We start from the raw sequence: 9770 nt of genomic DNA, 5'->3' as shown, positions 1-9770 counted from the left end.
AAACTTCCTACCTGTCAGGGTGGGTAAACATTGGAATAAGTTGCCTAGGGAGGTTGTGGAATCTCCATCACTGGAGAGATTTAAGAGCAGGTTGGATAGACATCTATCACGGATGGTCTAGATGGTGCTTGGTCCTGCTGTGAGGGCAGGGGATGGGACTTGAGGACCTCTCAAGGGCCCTTCCAGTTCTACGAACTGACCAAGGGACACGATGGATTCTCCGTCACTTGAAGTCTTAAACTAGACTGAATGTCTTTCTAAAGGACATGTTGTGCTCTGGTCCAACCACAAGTTGTTGGGCATGATGCAGGAGCCACTGGGTGAAGTTCTCTGGCCTGGTTTACACTAGAGATCAGATGAGATAATCACGATGGTCCTTTCTGGTCTTCACATCTACGATGGCAGCCACAGTCAATTTAACCTGCATCGCTGCTGGACCATGTGCTCCCTGAACACTGCTGCCTGTTCAGCTCCACACTCCTAAGCCTCAACTGCCCAACAGCACCCAGAAATTACTCACAACCCTGGCTCCGTCTCTCTCTTTGATTGGATGCCACCCAGTCCCAAATCTGTATCTGCTGCGGGGCTCCTTTTCAGACTGTTGCTTGGCATTGAGATCCTAGCCAAACATCACTGGGCTGTGTTGATAGCGGGCCAGTCTCAGACAGAAAGGGAATTTGGTAGATGACCCCCTTCCCTCTTCTTGGGAAGCCAAAGGACATGAAAGGGTTCCCCGAGTCTCCGCTCTTCTCCTCTTCCTCTTCCAGAAAGCACTGGAGCCCTGTGCCTCAGCCTTCGAGCGCAATGGAGAGAACTTTGGCACTGGTATTGATTTCCCCCTGAAACACGGCTCAGATGGTTTTCACTTTGCCGTCCCCTGGAGAGCTGGAGCGGGGCTGTGGTTACATTACGTAATTGTGTGAGAGTAAGGCAATCTCTTAGGAAGCACTCTCCCCACTGCATGCCGGCGCTGACAAATTGACTCATTGCTCCCACAGTAGACGCGGGGGTCATGACCTCGGCAGCACGCCACAGAGATCGTTTTCCCTGTCGCTTTGCTAGAGGGTGTGACGGTTCGCTCTACAATTGCACCACATTTTTCCTCTCCTCTCACAGCTCCCACTGGTGAAAATGACTTTACCAGGCACTGAGGCCTGATTCGTGTTCACTCGAGGGCTCTGTCTGAGTGTGCCTGCCCCAGAATGCCCCCTGCTAGGCAAACGTGGCAGGGCAGTCTCTCCCTGCCTCAATTTCCCCTTACGAGGGAATGTCTCCTCCAGCGTAGACCTGGCCTAACTATGTCACGATTCCCATCAATCGACTGAAGGCAGAGCAGTCCTTCCAGTTACACTGTTGTAATTTAGAGTCCATATAGTCACCCTAAAGTTCTGGCTGGCCCAAACTGTCCTGGGATGGTCTGCAGATTGCATTGCACACTCCATAACTCAGCTACGCAGATCCTGGAGGAAGGAAGAAATAATTCAAGGAGAGAGCAATTCAAGGAGATTCACAATCTGATACGGCAGACTCAAGAGGTGTGTGGCTGTTCCAGAGAAGCACGCAAACCAAAAGGAGCTTCTCCAAGCCTGTTGAGGTTTGCCTCTCCTGTGAGCTCTGAGGGAGAGTGTTTACATTGCTGAGTTGGTTAATGAACACTTCTGCCCTCAGCTTAAAATGCTTTGCTATTTGCTTCTCCGCCTTGAAAGCAGCAAAGGGGCTAAAATAATATCCAGTTGCTGTTGGTTCCTTCAGCTCCCCCGCCTTCCTCCAGCCCTTTCCACATTTTTCAGATTTCTGGAGATTGGGTTTCGCCTCCTGATATTATCTGGAGCTAGCCCAAGAGAAGCATACACGGCCTGCCCATGGCTGGTGGGGCACGAGGCCGGAGGTTACGCTCTCTGTAAATTTAGCCTCTCACTGGCAGATTTATCTCCCTTAATCAGAACCAAGTGGGGATTGTTTTTGGAGACTTAACTTCCCCAAATTCAGCCCCCGAGTGTATAAATGCTGTTTGTTACAAGATAATTTCCTGGAGCATGTGCCAGGGCTCTTGCCATGCAAGCAACACAGAGAGGACGAATACAAAATGTTTCACTACATGGAAGCTTCGGCCAATAAATGCCCAGGAATGCGCAGGAATGTGCAGGTGTACTTCCCCAGCCAAAGACACTCACTTCCTCCCTCCCCAGGGGTATGAGACCCCACCCTTCACCCCAGGCCCCACCCCCATTCCAGTGGGAGGTGCTGGGGGGAGGGGTGGATGGAGAGGATGCAGCGCTGCCCATGGTTGCTAAGCATCCACTCATTTCTTTGCATGGGTGCTCGAGGGCTGGTGCGCCCATGGAGTTGGCGCCTATGCTGAGGAACGAAATGGGTTCCTCTCCGTAAGCAGCCAGAGGTGAATCTCATTTATCAGCGAGAAAAAAGAATTTAGCAGCTTGTCAGTTCCTAACAGCTTGTGATACAATGTGACACCAACAACTGACTCCTAATTAGTCGCTTCACTGGTGTATTTTTTTGGCTTCCAATACTCCCTTGAAATGCCTATAAACCCTCCTGCTTCCATGACAGGCTCCACCAGGGAATCAGTTCACCCTTTTTATTGCCCAGGCCCTCGGGAAAGGATGGAAAGAGGCAGGCCGTCTTCCTTTTTAGTCAGGGACCTTTCCTTTCCTGAAGAGCGGACAAGCAGGTAGCTGCCCTAGAAGCTCCAGGAATTCATCTCCCAGGAATACGTCCCACCAACATTGGCAGCCCTAGAGTATTCTCTTTCGGATAACTTTGAATGACGGCCTAGTTGTGTCTTAGCTAAGTGTAAGCAGGGGCTGAAGCAATGCTTCCCAATAGCTAGCTGGAAGGGGGAAGAGGCACCTTGAGGGTACGTCTAGACTACAGGCTTTTGTCGACAGAAGTTTTGTCGACAAATACTGTCGACAAAGCTTCTGTCGACAAAGAGCGTCTAGACGACATCCAGTTCTGTCGACAAAGCAAGCCGCTTTGTCGACATGACAGCGTAGATGCAAAGGACAGTGTAGATGCAAGAACGCATTCTGTTGACAGAATTCTGTCGACAAAAGGCGTTATTCCTCAGAGAATGAGGTTTACAGCCGTCGACAGAACTCAGCAGCAGTGTAGATGCAGGTATAGTTTTGTCGACAAAAGTGGACTTTTGTCGACAAAACCCTGTAGTCTAGACACACCCTGGGTGTGTCTATGTCAGTACACTTTGCTCCTGCTTAGCTTAGATCTGCTAGATATTCAGCAGCTGGAGCAGTGTTTTGCTCGCCGTAATCAACTTAGCTGGTGTTGGGTCACAAGTTATATTAGCTCCGAACGCAGGTGTAGTGAAATATGGTTACCAATGGGTAGTTATTGTGGCACTACAGCAAAGCAGGACCATGCCTAATCTGTTCCAAAGGAAGGGATTCCCGCTTAGCAGAAAGGATCTTGCTAAGCAAGGACTCGACTGTCAGAGGCCTGAGAGAGTAAGAAGGGCAGAGGCAGGTATTATGGTCAGAAGTCCATGCAGAAATCAGAGTTAAGGGCTGGGACTGGCATGCACTGGCCGGCCCGACTGGTCACACTCAGGCTGCTGGACACGTGACGGATATCATTGTGCCCCTGTGGTTGTCAGGGCAAGAGGCCCTTGGAAAAATCAGATCCTCTGAGCCAGAGCCACATACTTCCGTCAGTTATCCCCACCCACCACTGTCTAACCCTTTTTTACAACATACAAAGCTTTTATAACTTAACAATTGCTTGGCAAAGAGATGACTCACTGTCTACTCCATCCGCAGAGGAGCGAGGGTGTGAGATTCCCGGAGGAGCCTTTATGAAAGGGAAATGTGGGTTACACCTTAGGGGGAAAATAGCCTATGCTACTGACCCAGACCTTTGGGGAGCATAATAGAGTGACCAGGATGGAGAGGTCTAGTTCTCCTACTGTAGGGGAGGGACAGGAAGCAGAGCTGGTCAGAATAAATGTGGGTAAATGGAGACCACGCACTTCTTGTCTGGGGACAGAGAGTTTAGTTTGGGCTAGTTTACTCGCATCTTTTTTTTTTAACCCCTGGGCACAAGGAGGTCACCATTGGGTCTATTAAGTCAGGCTGGGGCTTTGCCCAAGCAGTGTGTGTGTGTGTGGGGGGGGGGGGGGTTTGAGATCCAGGTTCCATTTCATCCGAACTAGCAAATGCTTGGGGGCAATGGGGCTGATGGCATGAGACAAGCTCCAGTTGTGACCTGTCTCCAGTGCGGTCTAGCCTGAAGACTCCTGATTCTGTCCCACAGCCCTTCAGCCAAGGAGCAATTTGCTCCAGCCCTTTAGTAAGTGTTGCATATTTCCCCCAGCCACCACGCGCATGGGAGAGGGACACAGGCTGCGGCCCAACCACATCAACCTCAATGCCACGCCTCGCACGGAGGCGGAGTTATCATTGGTGCCGTGGGCGAGTTACATCCATGGGAGCCTCATTTTAAGGGAGACGCCTATGCCGTTGGGTCAGCGTAAGCTGCCTTATGTCGACCTAACCTGGTAGCATAGGCCAGGGGATGGGCGAAGATTAGTGATGCTCCAAGCTCAACTTCCAGATGCCAGGAAGTGCTGGAGAACCAAGAAACCATCAGTCGCCACCCGACACTACCCAAGACCCACTCCATCAGTTTCTACAGGGAGGGGAGCTTGTCTATCATTGGCCAGGTCCTCCCTTGGTAAAGCCACTTCTGGCTAGGAGAGCCACTGTCCCCTCCTGGAATGATCACAAACGTTTATCTGGAGAAGGTCTGGGCTGAAAATGAATTCCTCCAGCCCCTGCACTGAGATCTTCCAGCTCGTAGTTTTGGATTGGCCTAGAGAGGTCCCAGCACCTGCACCTGCACCTACGGCTCCTTCGGACACACTGGGAGAGTTCCTCTGAAGATGGAACACTTTAAGGGGAACCACCAGACATCCAGCCCCCTTTGAAAGAGGCCACCGTGGCCAGTTCCTTACTAATTTGCTCTGACATTGAGTAGCATCTTCTTCCACAAATCATCCCATGAGGCTACAGCAGCACACTGCACGAGTAAGAGGCCCTTCTGGGTTTTCACACAGATGCAGACGTGAATATGGCGCATTAGGCCCAAACTTCGTAACAGCTGAAAGACCCGGCTTCCCAACAGAAACATCAACAAACCGGGGACTGTCTGGTGGTTGAAGGAGGGGCCTGGAAAGAATACATTCAAACAAATCTGCTTACATGCCGGATTTCTGAGCTGGACGATCCATCTCAGGGAAAAGGAGGCAGGGCCGCGCTTGGATTGAGAATGAAGACACAAAATATGACCTCCCAAACTGGAGAGCCTGTTGCAGGGAGAACCGTGCTAACGAGGAGGCTGCCACAGTGCAGTGTGCACACACTCATTGTTTTTTCTCCTTCTCTCAACAAAAATGGTTTAGGCCTTTTGGGCTTTGCCCTGTGATTAAGGCTAATGAGAAGAGACAACTGAGGCTGTATTTGTATCTGTGGGCTGAGTTCGGTTTTACCTCTGTTCTGACAAACAATCTAATGCTATTATAGCAAAGCAAGGACTTTACACCATGGGACTGTGGGCCTCGTGGCAGTGTAACCAACGGTCTTTCTTCAAGGCATTGTAACACTCTGGCAGCCTAGTTCCGGCGGAGGGTTGAGGCCTGGTGCGAGCTGCTGTGGGCAATGATGCAACAAACGAAAGCAGCTGAAAGCCGGGTGAAAAAACGCTACCTGAACCTGGACAGTGTTGCCGTGGTAACTGGAGAGCATGCTGCTGGCTTCCATAGCAAATAGCGTGGCTTGTCATTGGTCGGTTGCCCAAGTGCTGCAGTGACCAGGATGCTATTGTTTTGCTTAGCAAATAAAGGCAAGCCCCAATAACAGCTCTTGAGGGCATGCGGGAAGCCAGTGAGCTAGTGAGAGCCGGCTATATTATAGATTATTCTATTTGTTCCATCTTTCTTCATCTCCAGGACCATGCTGGAGACCGATTCGATGAACTGGGCCAACCTCCTGAAAGCAAACCCCACTGCTTGGTCCCGATCCAAGTCCATGGCTCATCCACATCTCTTTCAGGAGCTGAATGTGAACCCCCAAGCCCAAAGTGCTCCTAAGTCCAAGCACTGCCCGGCTCTGGGTTTCCTTGTGCCCATTAGAGAGAGCTATGGGATTTGAATCCAGGTTTCCAGCACAGGGACCACGACCAGTGTCTTCACCACCATTAGTCTCTCACTGCTGCTGACCGCAAAGTAAGTGACTCCAAGGCGGAAAGGGGATAGTTTCCGACCTCCTTAGCCCCGAGAAGTAGAACAGGAAGGGAACTGGCCCATGGGAGAACATCCTCTAAGCCTATCTGCATGTGGACTCTGATTCGAATTTAACATATGCTCGGGTCACTTTGGAACACTCCCCTTGAAGTCAGACCTGTATTCACAGGATCCATGGCGTCAGAGTTTCGGGGACTGTCCCTCGTTAGAAAATCCTGTGCCTTAATTACAGCAGGTGCATTCTCTTCACTGCCTCTCTGCTGCATCAAGACTCATGGAGAGAAGACACAGTTCTTTTCTGGGGGAATTCCTGTCTCTCCCCCCCCCCCCAACCCTCTCTCTTGGAACTTTTGGGTCTGGCTCTCGTTTTTTTCCTCTCGCTCGCTCTAATGCCACGTGAGGGGCTCTGTCTGAACGACGCTGTATAAAAATAAACTGGATGTGAAAGGCACCCACACATGCCCGCCTTACATGTGAACTGCAGGGAGGTTTTATTTGATTTTTTTTTTAAAAGACGCTAGAACTAAATGTAGCCTTAAGGTGGCTCCAGCGTGCGCCGCGAGCGACAGCGCCCGTCTCCTGGTGGGATGGAGCGTGGAAGGGAACCCACCAACAAAGGGATACATGGGCCGGGAGGATTTTAGACCTTTGTAAGATTTGGACTCCCAGGGACAGCAGGGGACTCATGTAGGGGGAGCTATTGTCCTCGCCCCCTGGCTGGCTGCCGTGTTTCTTAACTTACCGAGCTACTGCCGAGGAGTGAAATGTCATTCTGTAAGCGGGACCCTGCTACCCCGTCAGACCTGAGTGGGTAGGAGGAGGAGTGCCCCAGGACCAGGGGGGATCCCCTCAGCTGGGATGAGTCAGATAGGAAAAGGGGCACCATGTGAGTAATTCGTGGCACTTCATTCTAAACAGCCATTTTGATGTACAGTATTCTACAATTATACTCAGCACGCACCCGATTGGTAATCGACTGATCGGGGGACGTGAGTGGACGTTGCTGCTGTGACTGTAAAATTTGATTGAACAAGTTTCTTTTCTTATTTTGAAGTCCATTAGGAATTTTTTTACGCTCTACACTTTCTGTAGGCCCAAGGCAGGACGGAGAACCTGGCCCTAGCGGGAATTCTCACAGCACGAGCCTCTGCTGCTGGAGCCACAAGATTCATTCGACTCGCAGGCTCCTCCTGTAGGACACAGAATGCTACACTGGGTGGGTTGCACGTGCAAGTGGGCGGTGAGCAGTATTGGTCACTGGTGAGCTTAGCAGAGGAAGCTAGGTAGAGATTTCCTGGTAGGCGTGGGAGCTACAACTCGGGAATAGAACTTGCGGCTCTTCATCCCATTAGAATTTGCTCCTCTCGTAGCCTTCAGTGAAGCTTTTCTTGCAGGCCGCTTCCCAGAATGTGTCGCTTCCCACAAGTGATCATCAGAGCATGTAGCTCTCAGCACAGTTTGTACTGGGGCTGAAAGAAGCACCAATCCCCATGAACCACACTTGTACTGAACCAAAACCAAGATAAGGGTAGATTTTCAAGAAGCCAATTTATTACACTCTTTATCTTTGCAGATCTAACATTCACTCAGGTGGTTGTGTACACAAAGAACACGGAACCAGCAGAAAGGAAGGGAGACATGATGAGACTATACGGTCTTAGCAATAACAAGGAAGTCACTTCTGGTTACTGCCATGGGTTTTAGAGTCACCTCGGCTTGACAGTTCTACCTCTCCCCACATGCCCTGTTCAGAGTCCCATGCCCTGTTCAGAGTCCCACTAAGAGACTCCCCTGTGCTGAGGATCTTGCATTGTAAATAGACGACGGTGGAGCAAAGTCAGTGTTAGGACTGACAGCTACTGCTCATTCATTATTCCTGACTGACTCAATGTCCAGGTCTACAGTAGCAGAGAAAAATCGATGCAAGATACGCAACTCAAGCTACATAAGTTGTGTAGCTGGAACTGAAGCACCTTGCATCGATTTTCTGGGGCGGCCCCACAGAAGGTGGTCAGTGGGAGAAATGCTTCTTCCAACTTCCCTTACGCCTTGTGACAGCGAGGTGTACTGGCCTCGAAGGGACACCCTCAGCATTCGATTTAGCAGGTCTATACTAGACCCACTAAATTGAACCCTAGAAGGTAGATCGCAAGAGCATGGATCCTCTGGTAAGTGGAGGCGTGACTTTTCTGGGTGAGGTATTTAAGAGCAGATTAGATATACATCTATCAGGGATGATCTAGACAGTGCTTGGTCCTGCCGTGAGGGCAGGGGTCTGGACTTGATGACCTCTCGAGGTCCCTTTCAGTTGTAGTGTTCTATGATTCTATATACAACCTGCCTGAAAACGAATCACATTTTCTTGACTCAAATTAAAATTTATATTTGAGCCTTTCTTTCCAAATCCATTTTTATACGGTTGGTTGGGTTTTATGAGCACAAGAAGCAGTACTTTAAATTAAAACAGTAGAAAACAGATCATGTTGAATATTCCTTTTCAAGCTGGCAGCTGTTAGAAATGTTCTTAATTAATACCATATTGGGAATAGAAACAAAGGGGAAGCGTTATAAAAAGGGTCTACAACACAGGCCTGGCTTGCCCCCTTCCTGAAGGGAAGAAGTGTCTGAAAGTTCTCCTTGCTGGATTTCCTCCAAGTCATTCCCTTGTGAGAACTGCTATGAATATGAATGGTGGCCCGTTCACACGGCACAGGTGTGCTTAGCGACACAGAAAGAGTTAAAAGAGAGCCAGATGTGATCCATTACTGCTTCACAGGATTGTATACGCCACAGTTTCTCCTGCTCTTTCTCTGCCCCCCCCCCCCCCGTTAACTAGTGTGAACACAACTCCTCAAGGTCATGTCCCAACACAACTAATTTTCTAGAGAAGGCTAGCCGTGAGGAACTCCTTGCTTCAGTATTAACTGGAACCTATTGTGATGACTGGTTGAAAGCTGAAGGACTGCCCCTTCAACCAAGGGGGAAGAGCCAGGCTATGGATGTGTACTGGGAAGACTAAATGAAAAAACAAGGATAAAAATGAAGGTTAAAAATCAGGGATCCGCAGGACATGTCAAGGTTCTCTGCTCAAACCCACACTGCTCCTCAAAGGAGTCTAAGGATTCAGTGGGCGCCAGCCAGGAGAATTCTGCCTGAGGCTGTGCACAACGAGGGGTCAGAAATAGGACTCAGAGTCACTGGCTTCCTCCTCCAAAGGGGATGGATGGCCGTCACGGTCAGTGCCCGAAGAAGCCAACGAGGACGTCCCCTGACATTCTGGGGTCACAGATGCTGGCAACTAAGGCAAACTACCCAACCCTGAGATCATCCTGGGGGAGATTACCCCTAGATTCCTGGGAGGCTAGGGTTAATCTCACACGGCTGCTACCCCTATGCTTGGGTCTGCTGGCCCCCTTCCCTCCAGTGACCATTTGTTCTACATCTTACTATAGTGCCTAGAAGCTGAAGACCGGGGCCCGCTTGTGCCAGTTGC

This window comes from Pelodiscus sinensis, chromosome 7 (assembly GCF_049634645.1).
Source record: "Pelodiscus sinensis isolate JC-2024 chromosome 7, ASM4963464v1, whole genome shotgun sequence".
NCBI classification, from domain to species: Eukaryota; Metazoa; Chordata; order Testudines; family Trionychidae; genus Pelodiscus; species Pelodiscus sinensis.
Note: the sequence above shows the minus strand (reverse complement) of the source record.